The sequence below is a fragment of the Capsicum annuum genome, chromosome 3 (assembly GCF_002878395.1).
Source record: "Capsicum annuum cultivar UCD-10X-F1 chromosome 3, UCD10Xv1.1, whole genome shotgun sequence".
NCBI classification, from domain to species: domain Eukaryota; kingdom Viridiplantae; phylum Streptophyta; class Magnoliopsida; order Solanales; family Solanaceae; genus Capsicum; species Capsicum annuum.
This window is the reverse complement of record NC_061113.1, coordinates 52,842,866-52,863,281: the sequence shown is the minus strand read 5'-3', so window position 1 is coordinate 52,863,281 and position 20,416 is coordinate 52,842,866.

The window sequence follows — 20,416 nt, the reverse complement described above, 5'->3', positions numbered from 1 at the left end:
CATGTAATACCCCATATTATTCTTAGCTCAGTTTAGCTTTTAGTTGTATACATAAGGGGATTAAGGCCTGAAAATTTCACTAAGTATTGGGGACTTAGTCATTTCTAAGGCCTATTAACTTTGAGGATTTTTATATTGGTATTTCCAACCCCAAGGTGTTGGTTTTTGAGTTAATTCTTGTTTAGGGGTGTAAGGATCATGTCTCAAAAAAGTTTTGGATTTTTAGGATGAGGCTTGGGTCACGTTTGAATCACGAATCTAGCAAGTCACTGCGATAGGGATGCATTGCAGAAATATTACCATTTTCATATTCACCGCATCGCGGTGAGGTAAATGGCCAACCTCAATTAGATCGCATCGTGGTAAGCATGCTATGCCCAGTTATGAATTTAATTGCCTATGGTCACTTGTGACCGTAAGTACCGTTGTCGCGACTAAGCGGTAGCCTCTGGTCATGACAAAATATAGTATTACAGCCTAATATTTTAAAGTGTCCTAGGGAGTCTGAAAGCCGCGTTGAGTAGATTTTTGTGCATGGGTGTAAAGCTCACCACACTTATGGACAAAAGGCTACGAGATGTTTTAGGAAAAGTTTCCCTTCTTTCAGTATCCATGCCGTCCGAATGAGCATGATCTCTATTTAAACTCTCTTTATAACTCATCCTTCATTCTATTTACAGACTATGCCTCCCAGAAGAAAGAATAGAACAAGAGATAGGGACCAGCTCACACCTCCGCTTATTCAGGAAGATCCCCTGAATAAGCATGTCTCTCACATTGAGTTCAGAGCTACTTTCACTACCTTAGCTCATTCATTAGTGGATCATAAAAATTAGTAGGTTATTGCCCCATCCAACCTAGTGGCAAATATAGTTGAAGCTAGGATTCAGGATTTCACCCAAATGAATCCCCTTTCATTTTCAGGATCCAAGTCTGAAGAGGATCCTCAGGAATTTCTTGATATGGTTCAGAAGGTGATAGATATTATGGGCATCACTTTGAGTGAGAGTGTAGAGTTGGCTGTATATCAGTTACATAACATATCTTACATCTGGTTTAAGCAGTAGAAGGAGGACCGTGGTGGTGATTCAGGTCCTGTTAGTGGGAGGAATTTGCTACGGTTTTTTTAGACAGGTTTTTCCCATTGGAGTTGAGGGAGTCTAAGATTCAGGAGTTCATTAATTTAAAGCAGGGAAGCATTAGTGTGAACGAGTACTCAATTAAGTTTACTCAGCTGGCGAGGTATGCTCCTAATGTGGTTGCAGATAATAAGTCTAGAATGAGTAAGTTTGTTTCTGGTGTATCTGATAGTGTGGTCAAGGAGTGTTGGACTGTTATGTTGATTAAGGAGATGGACTTATCTAGGCTTATAGTTCATATTCAGCATATTGAGGAAGAGAAGCTTAAGGAGAAAGAAAGAGAGAATAAGAGGGCCAGAACAGGTAGTTTTAACTTTTCTCAGCCAAGGTCAGAAAGTGGTAACCATTCTCAATTCTGTTAGAAGTCCTCATCCCCAACTCCATTTTCAACTAGTGTGCTATTGCCTAAGTTCAGGCTAGATGGTCGAGATAGGGCACCAGGCTCTAAGTTCCAGGGTAGTGAGAACAGTGGTCGTACTGACCCGCTCTGCAAAATATATGGCAGGCATCATCAGGGTGTATGTAGAGCTAGAAGTGATATATGTTTTGGGTATGGCAGGCAAGGCTACCAAGTCATAGATTTCCCAAAGGTTCGTCAGCAGGGTCAATCCAGCCGTCCTCCAGTTCTAGGCGGTTACCCGACCTAGCAGGGTGCCGCTTCCAGCGCAACCAGTGGGCAGCTACAGAATTGGTTGTATTTCTCCAGACTCCGCAGGATCATAAATGTTCTCCTAATGTATTTACGGGCACATTACAGGTATTTTATCTCCATATCTATGCTTTATTAGACCCTAGAGCTTTACTCTCCTTTGTAACCCTTTATATATCAGTCGATTTTGGTGTCAGTCCCAAATCTTTAGCATAATCTTTCTCAGTGTCTACTCTAGTAGGTAACTCTATTGTATCCAGGCAGGTATACAGGAACTTCCCGGTTATAGTGTCCCAGAGAGTTACCTCAGCGGATCTTGTAGAGTTAGAGATGACTGACTTTGATGTCATTCTCGACATGGATTGACTCCTCTCATATTATTCCTTAGTTGATTGTATAAATAGAGTCGTTCAGTTTCAGTTTCTAAATGAACCAATCATTAAATAGAGGGGTAGTACCCCGGTGCTTAGCGGTCAAATTATTTCTTATCTTAAGGCAAGAAAAATAATATCTAAGGGGCGCATGTACCATCTTTATCGATTCAAAGACTCTAGTTATGAGACTCCAAGTCTCAAGTCATTTTCAGTTGTAAGGGAATTTCTAGATATGTTCCCTAAAGTTCTCCTCGGAGTTTCTCCCAAAAGGGATTTTGACTTCAGAATAGATCTCCTTTCAGATACCGAGCCTATCTTTATTCTCTCTATATAATGGCTCCAACTGAGCTTAGGGAATTGAAAAAATAGTTGAAAGATCTATTAGATAAGGGATTCATCAGACCCATTATTTCCCCATAGAGCATACCAGTCCTTTTCGTGCATAAGAAAGACGGTTCTCTCAGAATGTGCATTGATTACCATCAGTTGAACAAAATCACAATCAAGAATAAATATCCACTCTCCAGGATAGATGACTTGTTCGACCAACTTCAGGGGTCCAGTTACTTCTCTAAGATAGACCTCAGATCCAGCTATCATCAGCTTAGAGTCCGAGAATGTGACATTCCTAAAACAGTCTTCAAAACTCGATATGGTCACTTCAAATTTCTAGTTTTGTCTTTTGGACTAATAAATGCCCCAACAGCTTTCATGGACTTAATGAACAGAGTGTTCAAGAATTACTTGGACATGTTCGTCATAGTCTTCATTTATGATATTCTTGTCTATTCTCGTAGTGAAAATGATCATGCAAACCATCGCAGAATTGTATTGCAGACTCTTAGAGTCCATCAGTTATTCACCAAAATCAGTAAGTGCAAGTTTTATCTAAGATCAGTAACTTTACTTTGCCATATTATCTCCGGTGATGGCATTTGAGTTGACCCTCAAAAGACTGAAGCAGTAAGAAACTAGCCCAGACTTATCTCTTCTTCAGATATCAAGAGTTTCTTAGGTTTGGCTATCTATTATAGATAGTTTATTGAAGAGTTCTCATCTATTTCATCCCCTATGTCTCAACTAACTCATAAGAAAGTCAAATTTCAGTGGTCAGATTCATGTGAGAAGAGTTTTCAGGAGTTGAAGACTCGACTCATTTTAGCCCAGTCTTGACTGACGGTTAAGATGGGTTTGTGGTTTAGTGTGATGCTTTCAGAGTTATTCTTAGTTGTGTATTGATGTAGATAGGTAAGTTAATAGATGTTACGTCTTAAATCCTATTGGGGCGGACTGGCACCCGTAACCAAGGAGGCCCGGGAGAACCAGCTCATAACTTTATACTTCCCATGCATACCTCTATGACAACCCAAAATTCGGACAGCATCATGTCTCATATAAAAGGAAATAATCACCTGTATAAGCTCGAGCACACATATATATGTATTTATAATACTTGGCCGTTAGAGCCATCACATCTATTAACAAAACACCACCTTGACTGTATATTAGGTCTACAAAGCCTCTAGACAATACACAGAGTTTAACTAAGGTCGGGACACACCCCTCCATATAACTAGCTTCTATATAATACCAAAAGTGACTGGATATGACACGGAAAGCCCCAAAGAAAACTGGAGCTCACCAAAAGCAGCTGGATATCCTGGCTCCTACTTGTGCTGTGTATGAGCTGAGGTACCTGTGCCTGCAAATGAAATACAGGTCCCCCATGGGGGACGTCAGTATGAAATATGTACTGAGTATGTAAAGCTATAGATAATCACATATGATATAGGAGCTCAATAGAAATCAGAAACAAGTGAATAAATCGTAATAAGAGTGGACCACACTTACTAGAACTTGTGACAACCTGTACATTGTATTTATTCAATTACTTTACCTTCGTTCTTATCATCTTTGTAATCATTACTGTACTGTACTGTGACCATTAGGCTGCCTCCAGTACATATCAACTGGGATCGACCCATGATAGGCTTATGCCCCTGGGATACCACCCATAAATATATAAATAAGCATCGACCCATGATAGGCTTATGCCCCTGGGATATCACCCAATAAGAGAGAACTTCCATCACTTAGTTTACTTAATCTTTGAGATTGTTATTTCTGTGGCCACCGCATTTTTGATACTCTGAAACAATGATACATTAATAAGAGACATAAAAATAGACCATCAATGTAATAACAATGAAGTAAGAACTTATTGGCACATCAATGAAGTGTTTTAGAGTCATCAATGCCATAACAATGAAGTAGGAACTTATTGGTATATCAATGAAACATTTTGGAGTCATTAATAGCACATGGATCTTGTTTGAGTAACCGGATACCTTCTGACATTCATTAGTGCAATAAACATGTAAGATTTGGAAAACAAGTAAATATTGGAATGTCTTGACATCTTGTAGGGTGGAAACAAGTTCATTGGTAACGTAGGACATCCTACAAAACCATTATGGATCACATGTTACTGAATAACTTTGGAAACTTTCTTAATAGAACAATTGTTCACTTTCATGCCAAAGATTTGGTATAGAGTATGCTTTACATACCTGACTGTCAGCCTCCAATACTAGTCCCAAATGGACTTCCCGTCTTTTTGGATTACTTATCTACAATGAACATATATAGCAATCTAGTATTAGCAACCAAATGTCACAATTCAATTATTTGAATTCACCAAACTAGTGGTTAAGTAGTAAGCCTTAATTACACCATAAAGGGTGTCACTTTAACCATCTTATACTCCAATTACATTCACATGCCATGCATATTCATACAACATCCTCCAATATCAAGTTTGGATTCATTTATCCTTCCAACCAATCCATTAAACCAAATTGAGCCATAGACATAAATAATCATCAATTCAATAGTATATCACCATATCCACCTTCCATAACTCAATTACCATATCTACCTTCCATAACTCAATTACCATATCCACCTTCTACAATTCAATACAACCAAACCATGCAAAATAGTCCATAACCCTATTTCCATCACCTTTCAATAACAACCAATACATATAATCCTCTATCACACATATACATATGGAAAAGAACAAAGGCAAATAATATTCATACCTTAGAATTCACCTCTTGATTATGCAATCCTTTTTGCACAAATAATAGGTGTCGTTCGAATCTCTTGAGATGACAAACGAAGTTATCGGATTACTTTGAAATTTCTACAGTTGAATTAAAAGTAATTTAAAGGTCAAATTTGGCTAGGGTTTGTTCTTCCTCAATGATTGATGATGAAAATGAGTTTTTGAACTCATATACATGTATATATACACATATTCCCGTCCATAATATAATAGGAAACGATCAAAATGCCTTTAAAAGTTAAATAATGTCAAATCTGTCCTTTGGTGGACTGTTTTGATAAGCTAAAGTAGATCGACCATAACTCTTTGCTCCGATATTGGATTTGGGTGAAATTGGTATCGTTGGAAGGATAATTCAAAGCGCTTTCATTTATAAATTAGGCCACCCAGTTCATCCTGTACAAGGAGTTATGGTCGTTTGAAGTTGACCCTAAAAATCTATTTTAATAGGCTGAAGTAAAATGAGTATAACTCCTTACTCAGACGTTGGATTTAGATGAAACCAATTGCATTGGAAATAAGAATCAAAGATATTTCTTTTCATAGGTGCAGCTCTCCCAGTTCATTATATTAAGAGAGTTATGATCGTTCGAAGTTGACCCAAAAATTCAGCTGGCCTCAGTAGTTTGTGTGCAGGAAATTTTCCTGCATATTTACTATTCCCAAATATCCCGACCACCATTTTATAGTTTCGAACGTGCTCGATTATATCTGAAACTGATCATTTTTGGATATATTTATATCGTTGGAAAGCTTATTCATAACCTTCGCATGGATCCATCGACGGGCAAATTCAGGTATAAATAAAATAAAAATATTAATTCCATATAAATAAGACCAATACACGTACTTGAATATGCCAATACACGTACTTAAATACTGGGTGTTACAATAGCCTATGCCTCTAGATAGCTTAAACCCCATGAAAAAATTACCCTACCCATGATCTTGAGCTAGTAGTTGTTGTTTTTGCCTAGAAAAATTAAAGGCTTTACCTTTATGGGGTTCATGTTGATGTATTCACGGATCATAAAAGTTTGCAGTATGTGTTATTGCAGAAAGATTTGAATCTTTGTCAGAGAAGGTGGCTTGAGTTTTTAAAAAATTATAATATGAGTGTGTTGTATCATTCGAGCAAGGCCAATGTAGTGGCAGATGCCCTTAGCAGGTTGTCTATGGGTAGTGTTGCTCATGTTGAGGATGATAGGAAGGAGTAAGTTAGAGAGGTTCATCAGCTTGCTATGTTAGGCGTTCGGTTGGTTGATTCATCTAAAGGTAGCATATGTGTTTAGAATGGTTCGAAATCTTCATTGGTTACCGAAGTGAAAGAAAAGTAGGATAAGGATCCCAGTCTGGTTAAGTTGAAGGAATCAATCGGAGATCAAAAAGTAGAGGTTTTCTCCTAAGGGATAGATGGTGTGCTTTATTGTCAGGGAAGGTTATGTGTTCCATGTGTTGATGGTTTGAGGATGCAGTTTTGGAAAAAGTGCACGATGTTCAATATTTCATTCATCTAGGAGCCACTAAGATGTACCATGATTTGTGGGAAATCTATTGGTGGAATGGAATGAAGAAGGATATTGTAGAGTTTGTGGCTAAGTGGTCAAATTATCAACAGGTTAATATTGAGAACCAGAGGCCTAGTGGTGCATTGTAGGAGTTCAGCATCCCTACTTAGAAGTGGGAAGTGGTGAACATGGATTTTGTGATGGGTTTGCCTCGTACTCGTCGTCAGCATGATTCTATATGGGTCATTATGGATAGAATAACTAAATTAGCTCATTTCTTGCAAGTCCATACTTCGTATTCAGCTGAGGATTATGCTAGGATTTATATTAGAGAGTTGGTTAAGTTGCATAGAGTTCTATTATCTATCATATTAGATAGAGGTACTCAGTTTACCTCTCATTTTTGGAAGGCTTTTCAGAAGGGTCTTGGTACCCAAGTCCATTTCAGTACTACTTGTCATCCTCAGATAGATGGTCAGGCAGAGAGGACCATTCATAACTTAGAGGACATATTGAGAGCATGTGTTATTGAATTTAGAGGTAGTTGGGATGATTACTTACCTTTGATTAAGTTTGTCTACAATAACAGCTATCACTCCAGTATCAAGATGGCACTGTTTAAGGCTCTCTATGAGAGGAGATGTAGATCTCCTATTGGTTGGTTTGAAGAAGGTAAGGCTTCTCTAATAGGGCTATATTCAGTGTTTGAGGCAATGGAAAAAGTTCAATTGATTCGAGAGATACTGAAGACAGCCCAAAGTCGCCAGAAATCCTATGTAGATGTGAGAAGGAGAGACCTTGAGTTTGATGTTGGTGACTTAGTCCATTTGAAAATCTCTCCCACAAAGGGAGTGAAGAGATTTGGCAAGAAGGGAAGCTCAGTCCCTGCTATGTTGGCCCTTATAGTATTTTGAGTCATTTTGGGAAGGTAGCTTATGAGCTTAGTTGCCTGCAAACATAGCATCAGTGCATCTAGTGTTCCATGTTTCCTTGTTGAAGAAGTGTATTGGTGATTCAACTGTTGTTGTTCTTTTAGAAAGTATAGGTGTTCAGGATAGCCATTCTTTTGAAGAAGTTCCAGTTGAGATCCTAGATCGTCAGATTCATAGACTAGGGAACAAAGAAGTTCCCTTGGTTAAAGTTCTATGGCGGAATCATTCTGTTGAGGGAGCTACTTGGGAAGCAAAAGTAGATATGCATACCAAGTACTCTCATCTTTTCTATACAAACTCAAACCCAGCTTAAGGTAACAGTTCTCCTTAGATTGGCTCTTTCCCATTCTCAATTCCGGCTATATAAACATTCTCATGTCATTGCATGCATTCACGAAATCAGTTCAGGTCATGTATCATATTTCAGACTCAGTTATGTATTCATGTTCCCAATCTTTCATGTTCAGTATATGATCTCAGTTGCTTAGTTTAGAACTCTCAGTCTAATCAGTCTCATCCGAGGACAAATATTCCCAAGGGGGAGATATTATAATACCCTGTATTATACTTAGCTTAGTTCAGTTTCTAGTTGTATGCATAAGGGGCTTAAGGCTTGAAAATTTTACCAAGTGTTGGGGACTTAGACATTTTTAAGGACTCTTAACTTTGAGGATTTTTAGATTGGTATTCCCAACGCCGAGGTGTTGATTTTTGAGTTAATTCATGTTAAAGAAGTTTTGGATTTTTTGGACGAGGTTTGGGTCATGTTTGGATCACGAATCCAGCAAGTCACCGCGATAGAAAGGACGTGTTGTTCTTTGACCTGGGTCGTACAAAAGTTAAGGCATTATCAATCCTCGTACACAACATATCTAATTTCCAGAATGATTCCATTGAAGTATATATTCCAGAAATCTATGCCCATGGGAAAGTTATCTAAGTGGAAAATATTGCTGACTGAGTTCGACATCATGTATATGACTCAAAAGGCAATCAAGGTGCAAGCCTTAGCGGATCATCTAGCTGAGAATCTGGTTAATAATAAGTACGAGCCACTTTGACTTACTTCCCAGATGAGGATATTTTATTCATGGGAGAAGACGATGCAGAGATCTACCCTGGATTGAGATTGTTCTTTGATGGAGTGGTCAACTTTAAAAGGTCAGGAATCGGAGCAATTTTGGTGTCAGAATAGGCCAACACGATCCAGCAACCGCTAAGTTGTGCTTCCCGTGTACCAATAACATGGCTAAATATAAGGCTTGCATCCTTGGTCTCAAGTTTGCACTTGATATGGGTATTCATGAATTATTAGTCATTGGAGACTTAGATTTGTTGATTCACCAAGTACGAGGGGAATGGACGGTAAAGAACTCCAAGACTACTTCGTAGAGCTGCTGCAGGATTTGTGTAGAAGATTCAAGGAAGTTGACTTCAGACATATCCCGAGGATATAGAATGAATTTGCGGATACTTTAGCTACTACATCCTCCATGATTCAGCACCCAGAACAAAGCTACATCGATCATTTATAAATAAGCTTGAAGGAACAACCTACACAGTGTGCACACATCGAAGATGAGCCTGATGGAAAGCTATGGTACTATGATATTAAAAGGTATTTAGAATTTGGAACGTATCTTGAAGAAGCCAGCAACAATCAGAAGAAGACAATTCGGTGTTTGGCAAAGAATTATTTTCTAGGAAATGCTTTTTCGGAGGACTCTAAACTTAGGATTCTTAAGATGTGTCAACGTCGCAGAAGCTACGAAATTAATAAAGGAAGTAAACATCGGAGTTTGCGAGCCCCACATGAATGGGTTTGCCCTTGCTAGAAAGATCCTAAGAACTGGTTACTTCTGGATGAATATGGAAAATGATTGTAGCAAGTATGTGTAGAAGTACCCAAAATGCCAAATACACAGAGATTTGATTCGAATACCTCCGCATGAGCTTTATATGATGAGTTCACCTTGTCCTTTCGTAGCTTGGGGTATGGATGTTATTGGACCAATAGATTCACCAGTGTTAAATGGGCATAGATTCATTTTGGTTGCTATTGATTACTTTACTAAGTGGGCCGAAGTTGCTCCATATAGAGCCATCACCAAGAAGGTACTTACCAATTTTGTTAGGAATAACTTGACCTGTCAATTTGGAGTGCCAGAATCAATCATTACTGATAATGAGGCTAACTTGAACATTCACTTGATGAGTGAGATCTATACTCAATTTAAAATTGTTCATCGCAACTCGACCGCATATCGTCCATAGATGAATGGAGCAGTGGAAGCTGCCAATAAGAATATCAAGAAGATATTGAGGAAAATGATCGAAAATGATAGATCATGGCATGAGATATTGCCCTACGCTCTACTAGGGTATCGTACAATAGTTTGAACCTCCACTGGGCAACCTCTTATCTATTTGCTTATGGGAATAAAGTTGTGATACCTGCCGAGGTTGAGATACTTTCCTTAAGGATTATTCAAGAAGATGGATTAAGTAACGAAGAATGAATTCGCTCTCGCTATGAACAACTCATGCTGATTGATAAGAAGAGAATGGTTGTCATGTGTCATGGTCAGTTGTATCAACACAGGATGATCCGTGCCTTCAACAAGAAAATAAGAGCCCGAACACTTAAAGTGGACAATTAGTTCTCAAACGCATATTTCCTCACGAAAAAAAGTACAAAGACAAGTTCGCCCCAAATTGGCAAGGAACATACATAGTTTTAAGGTATTATCTGGAGGATCTCTGATCCTATCTGAGATGTATGCTCACGAGTGGACCAAACCAATCAATTCTGATATGGTAAAGAGATATTATGTTTGAAGTATGTTTTAGTTTTGTTTCCTTGATTTATTTTTAATCTCCTTTATGATAGTATTTGTTTTATGATGTGTAATTGCCTATAATCCCTTTACTTTTATGTATGATCTATGTTTGACCTAAATTCTTAAGAAAGGAATACGTAGGCGGTCTATGTCGGCTTCGGTCAATCCCTTAAGAGAATTTACTCTTTTCTTTTATGTATGAACTATGTGATGACCTGAATCCCAAGAATGGGATACGTAGGCGACCTATGTTGGCTTCGATCAACCTTTTAGATTTTTCTATATATCCCTAGCGTAGTTCTGAACTACATTTGACCTGATTCCTGCTTCAACGGGATACGTATGCGCCCCAATGGCTCGGTCATATAACCCAAGAAAATAGAAACTGGGGCATAATTATCGAGAAAAAATATCAAAAATTCACAAGAGGAAGATCATCATCCAAAAAGAAGATGAAGACCCGCGAAGACTGTCGATCCTCTGAATCCAAGATAATCTCCAATAGTATTAAAATGGGGCATAAATTTTGAGGAGGCCCTCAAAATTTCTGCTAATATATTGGAATATATTTCAAATCCCCCAACACCAGGAGGTCAAAGGCCAGTTTTAGAAATTACTAGTTGCGACAAAGTATAGATAGACTAAATCTCTTGCTATGACAAGACCTTTTGAAGAACTCTCCAGAAATGATGATGAGTTTTGGAAATCCTCTGTCGGATGTCGAACAAAGTCAAACCTCAAGAAAAAAATGTTCATTGGGCTAGCACATGACATGACTGACAGATATCTTCTAAAGCTTTTACAGAATTTTTGAAACTGGTTTCTAAAATTTAAGGCTACTTTCGAAAATCTATACAAATATTTTTACTTAGTGATTGCCTAGGCATCTATTAGAATAGGGAGTCAGGGTGGAAGTCCCAATATGATGGAGCACCCAAAAGATGGTGAGGAGCAAACCAAGGATTGAAGGAGGTCAACACGGAGTAGTTTCACTCAAACTAATCATTTTTCTGTGGATACAGGGATCTATACACAAAAATGAGAATCTTTTTCAAGAAAATCTCAAGCAAGTTGGGAGCCACACCATAGAATATAATGCTCAAAAATGGTATTTTTGGGTAGCCACGTAAACGGGTTCAGTACCCATTTATCGAAGACCTTTTAAATTGTCTATCTCATTTCTTGAAACCATGAAAGACAAACAAAGGCGCCTTGTCTTCTTTATAAATATTATTTTTAGAATTGTTCTAAAAATAGTCGCTAGCAAAAGCGACTTCGTGTCTACTAAATATTTACCTTGAGCGCAGGTACGGTCAAAGGAGACAGCCCTATAAGACCACAATTAAAGGATTGCTCAAGAAAAAAAGGAACAAAAAAGGTCATCCCCACCACAATGAGGCGATGCAAATGGTACATGTATAAAGCATAAATGCAGACAAACAAACTCAGGTGAAATTATTTTCATTGCCAAGAGGGCCATTGCTTATCATTTCATTGCCAAGAGGGCCATAGCATTTGATAGCTGATGACACACAAGATAGAATACGCTGGCTTTGAGGATATCATCAACATTTAATATCTAATGACATCGAGATAGAATACGTTGGCGTCGAAGATATCATCATCATTTAATATCTGATGACATGCGAGATAGAATATGCTGGCGTCGAGGATATCATCAGTATTTAATAGATGATGACACACGGATGGAATACATTGGCGTCAGTGACATCATCAGTATTTAATATCTGATGACACGCAAGATAGAAGACACCAACATCGAGGAAATCATCAGCATTTAATATCTGATGACACGTGAGATATAATATGTTGGCGTCGAGGATATCATCAGCATTTAATATCTGATAACACGCGAGATAGAATAGTTAGATTCAAAGATATCATTAGCATTTAATATCTAATGACACGCGGGATAGAATACATTGGCATCGAGGATATCATCAGCATTTAATATTTGATGACACGCGAGATAGAATACGCTATCGAGGATATTATCAGCATTTTATATCTAATGACACGCGAGATAGAATACGCTGGTGTCGAGGATATCATCAGTATTTTATATCTGATGACAAGCGAGATAAAATACGCTGGAGTTAAGGATATCATCAACATTCAATATCTGTTGACATACAAAATAAAATACGCTGGCGTTGAGGATATCATCAACATTTAATATCTGTTGAAATGCGAGATTGAGTACTCTAGCGTCGAGGATATCTCAGCATTTATTATATGTTGACACGCGAAGATAGAATACTCTGGCGTCGAGGATATCTCATCATGAATCAGCATATGAATGCATCAAAAACACATGATTCGATGGGATGTCCTTAAGTCGTTATCTAAAGAAGGATGACATATGAGATTTCCTAGAAATTGACAATTTGAGGGTCATCTATAAGTTATTTTATTCGAAATAAGATAGTGTGCAAGGTTACAAATTAGTTGATAATCCATAGTTCATCCGTAAGACTAACAACATCCTAACTGGATAGTGTGTAAGGTTACCCAAAGATCGATAGTTTGAAGGTTATCCATAACTCACAACTAAATCCTTATCGGAGAATATGCGAGATTATCAAATTGATATTTCCAAGGGTTCCCTATAAGCCTCTTCATATCCAAGATAGATTATGTACAGGATTATCCAAAGACTACCAATATGAGAGATATTTATAAGTCATATTGTATCCAAGGTCGGATGATGTGGGGGAATACCTAAGAACTAGCGATTGGAGGGATATCTGTAAGCCATCTCTTATCCAAGGTCGGATAATATGCAGGATTACCTAAAGGCTACCACTTTAAAGGATATCTATAAGTCACCTTGTATCTAACATCAAATAATGCGCAAGATTATCCAAAGATTGACAATTCAAGGAAAATCTATAAGTCGTATCGATACAAACGATGCGCAAGACTTACCCGAGGTCACCTACAAAGAATCATCACAGTAACTGCACAAGTTATCATTCCACATACAACAAGCATTATAGGTGACCAAAAGTATTTCCGCATCAGCATAAGATTACACGGTTGTAGGGATCGTTCTACATAAAGTATCGTCGGTGTCCAAAACGACCACCCCACTTTGAAGACATATTCAATCGACATATGAGCTAATTATGAAACAACCAAGAAGGTTGTTATGTCTGTTATATTAAGTTATCTCGCCCTAAATAGGTACGTGAGAGGATGACTTTGCATTTTTAAATAACAACTCACGTAGAGATATGGGCAAAGACTATATACTCCTTTCGTAAATTATATTTAGCACTAACTATTTTTATTTGAGACATTGTCGAGAGTATCCAAGAGGATGAAAATCTCAAATAAAAACTACAGGTGCGGACGACTCCAAAAAGGATGCATCATAACGTGAAACTCTTTCTTAGCAGCAAAACGGGATATAGTCTAGAGAAGGACGTCAAACTATTTGGAAGTGAGCTAACGGATGATCTCCATCACCATCTAACCACACCTCTATTAGAAGTCATGTGGGTATTCTGGGATATTCTGATTTCAGCTTCACCTTTGGGACATTTCTAAACCCATACCGAGGGTAACCTTCTCTTTCTTTCAAATCCAGGAGATAACATACTTAGAGTTTTGGAAATTATGTCCAAGTAAGTTCTTGCATATGGATGGGAAGGATACCATATTCATGGTTAAGAAGTTACAAACCTCTTTTCCACAACTCAATCAACTGGTCACTCATCCCAAGCCAAAGATCGTCTAAAATAAAACACTATCTTTTCTACCGATTGAGTCGGACTACAAGCAGTCTGATTCCCTAAGTCTTGGAGATATGTAGGCTGAGCTCTTTGATGAAAACTTAACTGCATTCTAACTTCCCTTATTCCTCCTCTTTCCAAGCTTTTGGTTTTACTAAAATTCAAAAACCGGGATGGCTTGTGAATTTCTTGAAGATCGTGCTTAAAATCAAGCTTTATGATCTACAAGTGGCCTGAATTCTCATTAACCTAAGATACGTAGGAAACCCGATACTGGGGTCCATCCATAACTCCATGAAATTCGTGCGAAAATCAACCTCTCTCAGAAAGGAATTTGTGGTCAGACAAAAATTAGAAATATCAAATTCCCTTTGCCCAGGGTTACTTGCATCCACTCTACCCAAAGGGAGGGGCCGATTGTTGAAACATAATTTTTTTCCTACACGACTTAAATTTAATCCTGGATTTCATCAATTTTTAATAAAAGTAAAATATTTATTTCATCCAGATAAATGCGCTCTAAAATATTTATTTGGGTTAGTTTTGTCATTTAAATGACGATTATACTTTTTTGTATTCATATATATGAGACTATATAAATTTTGTTACTTAAATGAATATTCTTATCAAAATTGGACTTTTATTTAGATTGAGCTTGAAAATTATTTCAAAAGGGTAAAATCTTGATTCTAATATAATTTGCTCTTGAAAATAGTTTATTTGGAAAATATGTATTTGATTTTTATTAAATGAAGAAGCCCGAGATTAAGTAAGGTATTACTTCGTGTCGAATTTTGATTTAATTTAGTTAGTCCATTAAATTTTGGCCATAATTAAAATCAAATTGGCTACGATTGCAGTTCAATTAGCTAGCTGATTTTCAAATTGACCGAAAGTTAAATGGAAAAAGCTAAATGCTAATCTAATTGGGGTTATTTTTTAAATAACCCCAAAAATAACCTAATCTACCCAAAATCCCCTTTCTAACCAGCAACCCCCTTTCTATTTTTGGGTCATTCCCACAAACATGCCTAACAAAACTTTACCTTAACAGCAAACCACACCAACCCAACAACATTAACAACAATTTCATCCAGCCCACAAACTAACTCTCACCAAGCCCAATAACCAACCACCCTCAGCAACCCACTTCACAAAATGACATCACCAGCCCAATCTTTGACCCAACCTACTTTATTCTCTTCTTTACAGCAAGCAACGACAACAGCTCCCACCAACGTACAACAGTAAACAACGCTTACAAAACCTCCAACAACAATGGTAACCATACCCGACCCATTCAACAATGAAAAAACACCATCCATTGCGACCCAAACCCGCGAAATCAACCGCAACCCGCGACCCAATCCAGCGGCGACTAGCCTACAACCGAACTTCAGTGACCAGAAATTGACCCGCGATTCAGCCTATCCACACGACAACGACTAACTCAGTAATATTCCACCAATTTGAATTTCAAATTTATACCAAAATAGTACTGTTTCCAGCTCATCCCTTATCCTTTTTTAAATTTCCTATAATACCCCTAAATTTGTTGTTCCCACATCGGGAAGCTCATGATTCACCCTATTTGGTTCTTTATAAACGGTTAACCATTGAGCAAAAAACACAAGTCTCAAGATTTGGAAAAAATCTTTGAGCAAAGAAGAGTTTTTATTTTAGTAAAAAAAATTCCTTTTTTGTGAAATTCGTGGGTTAATCGAAGTTCTTGAGTTGAACGTTTTTTGGTGGTGGTCGACACTCCGACGAAAGCCCGAAGTCCTGTTTTGCTGCCCTGAAAGAGGTAAACATACTTTTTTCCCTTTTAATTTTATCATTTTCTTTTTCATCTTTTTCATCGTAGCAATAGTCATTTAGTCGTAATCGTGATTAGGGATGGGAATTGTTTGCTGCAGAAAGCCTTAAAGGCCAGTAGGTTTTTGTGCTCTAGCTATTTGATTCATTGTTTGGGCACTTGTTAGCCTTTTAATTTGTTGTTGGTCAAGTTGTTTGAAGTTATGATTAGAGATTTTGAACATGTTTTCTTTATCGTACTAGGTCGATTTGCCTATTTTCTCGAAATCATCTTCTATACATGTTTGGAAATAGTTACATGTTCGATGTGTTTTGTATATACCAATTTAGGAAGATCTCGTCATGAGGTGATTTATAATCTTTGTTAGTATAGTCCTTTTTTATCACACTTATCGAAGAACATGAGCAAGACTATATTTTTTTTCTGAATGATGCCAAAAACTCCCTATTGTTTGCTTCATCATGTTTTCATTTTGGGGATTATTTTAGACTATCAAAAGCTAAAGTTTTTTCCATGAGTCTAGAAATTTCCTTTTGCTATGTTTTGCCCGAGGTGTAAGGTTCCAGTTTCTTTCTTTTGAGAATATACCAGTTAATGGAGTTGGGTTAAATGTATTGAATTTAAAGTCATAACCTACGTGATCTCTCTCTCGTGATTTCCAAATATGCATCCATTTTACTACAATTTATTTAGGTTGGATATCTTGATTTTACTTTCTTAGCTTACTTCCAGTATTTTAGTTGTGTGTTTTCGTCTTGTCTAGTTGAGAGTATGTTTTGATGACTTTTGCTGCAATTACTTCCATTTAATAATTAGAATTTGTGTTTATGCATAATCCCCACTCTTTCTCTATTTTCTATTGATTTTTCTTGTAAATGCGCTTGTTTCTGCCTTGAGAGTGTTTACTGCTATTGAGTATGATTAAGTGGAGTGTCTACCTGTGGGATTTCAATTTTAATATAAAGTTATTTTGAAAATGGTAATTGGAAAGTAACGGATATCTTCTCAGTCTTTGAATACCCTTCTCAAAATTTCATTACATTCTAGCCATCTATGTTTGTTTACAGATTAGCTGTCTCTTAGAAAATCTAGACATGACCTTTTCTATTGTAAAACTTTTGTTGTGTTCTTTCACTAAAACGTCCAGACATTCCCAGTATTACTAACTTGTTCGCTGCCTTTGTTATTATCTTGCTTAAGCTTTGTTTCAAAATGCTTGGTTGATAATAAAGTTGAGTGACCCATAGCCTTATCCTGTCATTTGGCTTCTCGTAATAGAGTCAACCTTAATCACCTCCCAATCATATTCTCATCTCGATATAATCTTGGATAAATTTGTGTGTTGTTCTAATTGATTGATTATGAAATAAATAATATTTTGATCATGAAACTTTTCAAATAAGTTTGTCGAGTATCTATGTGTCATCTATGCTTTTATTAGTGGTATGATTTGGTATCAAATATGTTACTTTCATTCAAGTGTAAAGAAATCTATATCAAGATATCACTTAGTGTGTTGCTTGAATGCCTAGACATATCCCCATTTCTTTCATTCTTATAAATTTTCTCTATCTTTTTTCCTTCCTTCTTTGATTGGTCATGTGTTAACTAATTTTAATTTTCCTTTCCCTAGGTTGACTAATGTATTATTTTACTTTTCTTTCTCATCTTCCTTTGGTTGGTCGTGTATTAATATTCTTTATTTTTCTTATTTTGCATGAAAATTCGTTGGAGTCAAAATTCGTTGGAGTCCAACCAAACTCTTTCTATTTGCATTTCATAATAGGCCAATGAGGACCATATTTTGAGTCAAGCCCGAAAGAAAGTCTAAATTCGGTTACATAGCGCATGGATACGAGGAGTTGGAAGAAGGAAAAATGAGCCAAAAGGCCCCTTGTTGGAGTAGCTAAGAGACTCGAAAAGTCTCATCTTTTTTTATTTATTTACTATTGCTTTATTTATTTTTATTTATTTATTTATTTATTTATTTGGGGCCTTGAAGTCAAAGTTGTAAATTAATATAGGTGAAGCAAATTTTACGCCAAAGGGATTACAAACATAGTTTAGGACAGGTTACGGGCCAAAAGCCCAATATTTAGATTAGGACAGGTGATGATGAGCCGAAAGAACAAATGATAGTTTAGGACAGGTGCAGGTGGGTTAAAAGCCCAATTAGATTAGGACAGAGTTGATAGATTTAGGCTTACAAGCCTAAGTCTTCTAGTTCTCCCCTTTCCCCTTTACATGCTATTTGATTTTAATTTACTTAGAACTAGTTATATTCCCCACTAAGTTGTTCATTTATTTTGCGCAAAATTTTTTCTTAATCAATTGCTTTTCAACAATAAAGTTAGTCAAAAGAGTTATTTTCAAATAGTTCGGATAATCGCAAGTTAGCAGATACTCTTAGTGCCTTAACAACCTTCCAATAGAATTACTAGGAACCGCTTACTCGGAATTTCAAACTTAGATGAATTTTTTTGTTTTGGATCATTTAAGTAATTTTCAAAGGTTTTCTTAATTTTCCCAAAAAAATTAAGTGGCGACTCTATTCTCGAGTTTAAAAACCTTCTTAAAAGTATTTTGAACTTGTGAAAACACTAAAGTCATTTCTCCGCAAAATACTAGTCATAGTATTACTTTTGTAGATTTATGTTATTCTATCTTTATAACCATATTATGTATACATTATATTTCAATTATAGTATTATTTTGTTTTAGTCACTATTCCACTAAAAGAATGCTTTGACATGCTTTTTTTCTTTTAATGTTTCCTCATGACTTTTCTGCTCATGTTATCTTGAATTTTTTTTATTACTGTCGAAGATCTACCGAAAATAACCTTTTTATCCTCTAAAATAGAAGCAAGATTCGTATACAGTCAATTCTCTCTAGACCACAGTTATGGAATTAAAATGAGTATTTTAACATATTATTATTGTTGTTGTTGACAAACATTAATTCTCAAATATCTATAATATATAATATATTAAAAGTGTGAAGACCCTTAAAAAAGTGATTTGAATTTTGTCCGTCATTAAAATACTTTGCAATAGACAAAATCATCTTTTTGCTATTTTATAATAATTTTTAAAGTTTAAAAATTCATTAAAATTTAGTTGTCAAATCTTTCCTTATTTGAGTTATGTACCTAAAATTTAGGATTCTTTTGAAAAAATATTTTACCAACATCGGTCAAGTTTTTCAAAGAATTTTACCAAAATTCATATATACGAACATAGTGGAAAAAAGAAGAAATTTTTTTTCTTAAAAAGTAAACCCGTTTCCATGTTTTTTAACTATATATAATCTGCTCTTTTTAAAAATGTGTAAAAGTGCTACTATTTTATATTTTTAAATCAATTAAAATACTACCTTATATAATTATTTACTTATTTAGAAGAAGTAAAACTCCTAATATTTAGTACACTTCTAAATCAATTAAAATACTAAAATACTACCTTATATAATTCTATTTAAGTAACTTTTTGTGAACAAAGATTTAGCTCTTAATAATATAGTACGCTTTTTTTTTCTTGTTCGTTTGCTTTTTATTCGGTTTTAATTTAACTTATTTTTCTTCCTTTTGCATACAATTTGTTCTAATATTTTTTGTGTTCTTTCAACTGAAAATTTTGATTAAAAAAAAAAAGAGAAGAACCATGCAACGTTGTCAAGAAGTGAAGTGGATCAGATGATGATAATCAATTGCTATATTGGCTAAAAATCAAAGGTTATGCTTCTAATTATAATTCGTAGGAATTGTATACAACACTCAATTGATGATATGTATGTTCTTATTTGCTTTAGACCTAAAGTTATTCTTTTTCTTCTTTCTCCATGAATTACAAGCAGAAGAAGAAAAATTAATTTTTGAAAAAAAAAAAAGAGGCAAAGAAAAGACTATTATTGTCATGTCCAAAGAATAACCCTTACAAATTGATAATTTTTGTTACTGCGAATTTCTTAATTTTGTTTTCTATAATTTTCATTGTCATCTATATATTGTAAGTGGTTGTTAGTCTAATTTTGATTTATGTTCAATATGCTAACATGCTTTATGATTAATATTTAAATTATTTGTGATACTTAGCTAAAATTATATTTATTTTAATTTTTAAAATTATTTAATAAAATATTAAAGTTAGTCCTTATTGATTTAAGTAATAACATAATTTGTAAGAGGACTTCAATGAGCAGTAAATGTATACAAATAAAAAATTATTGTCTGCACACATCTACATCTACGATATAAATATATTTATAATTA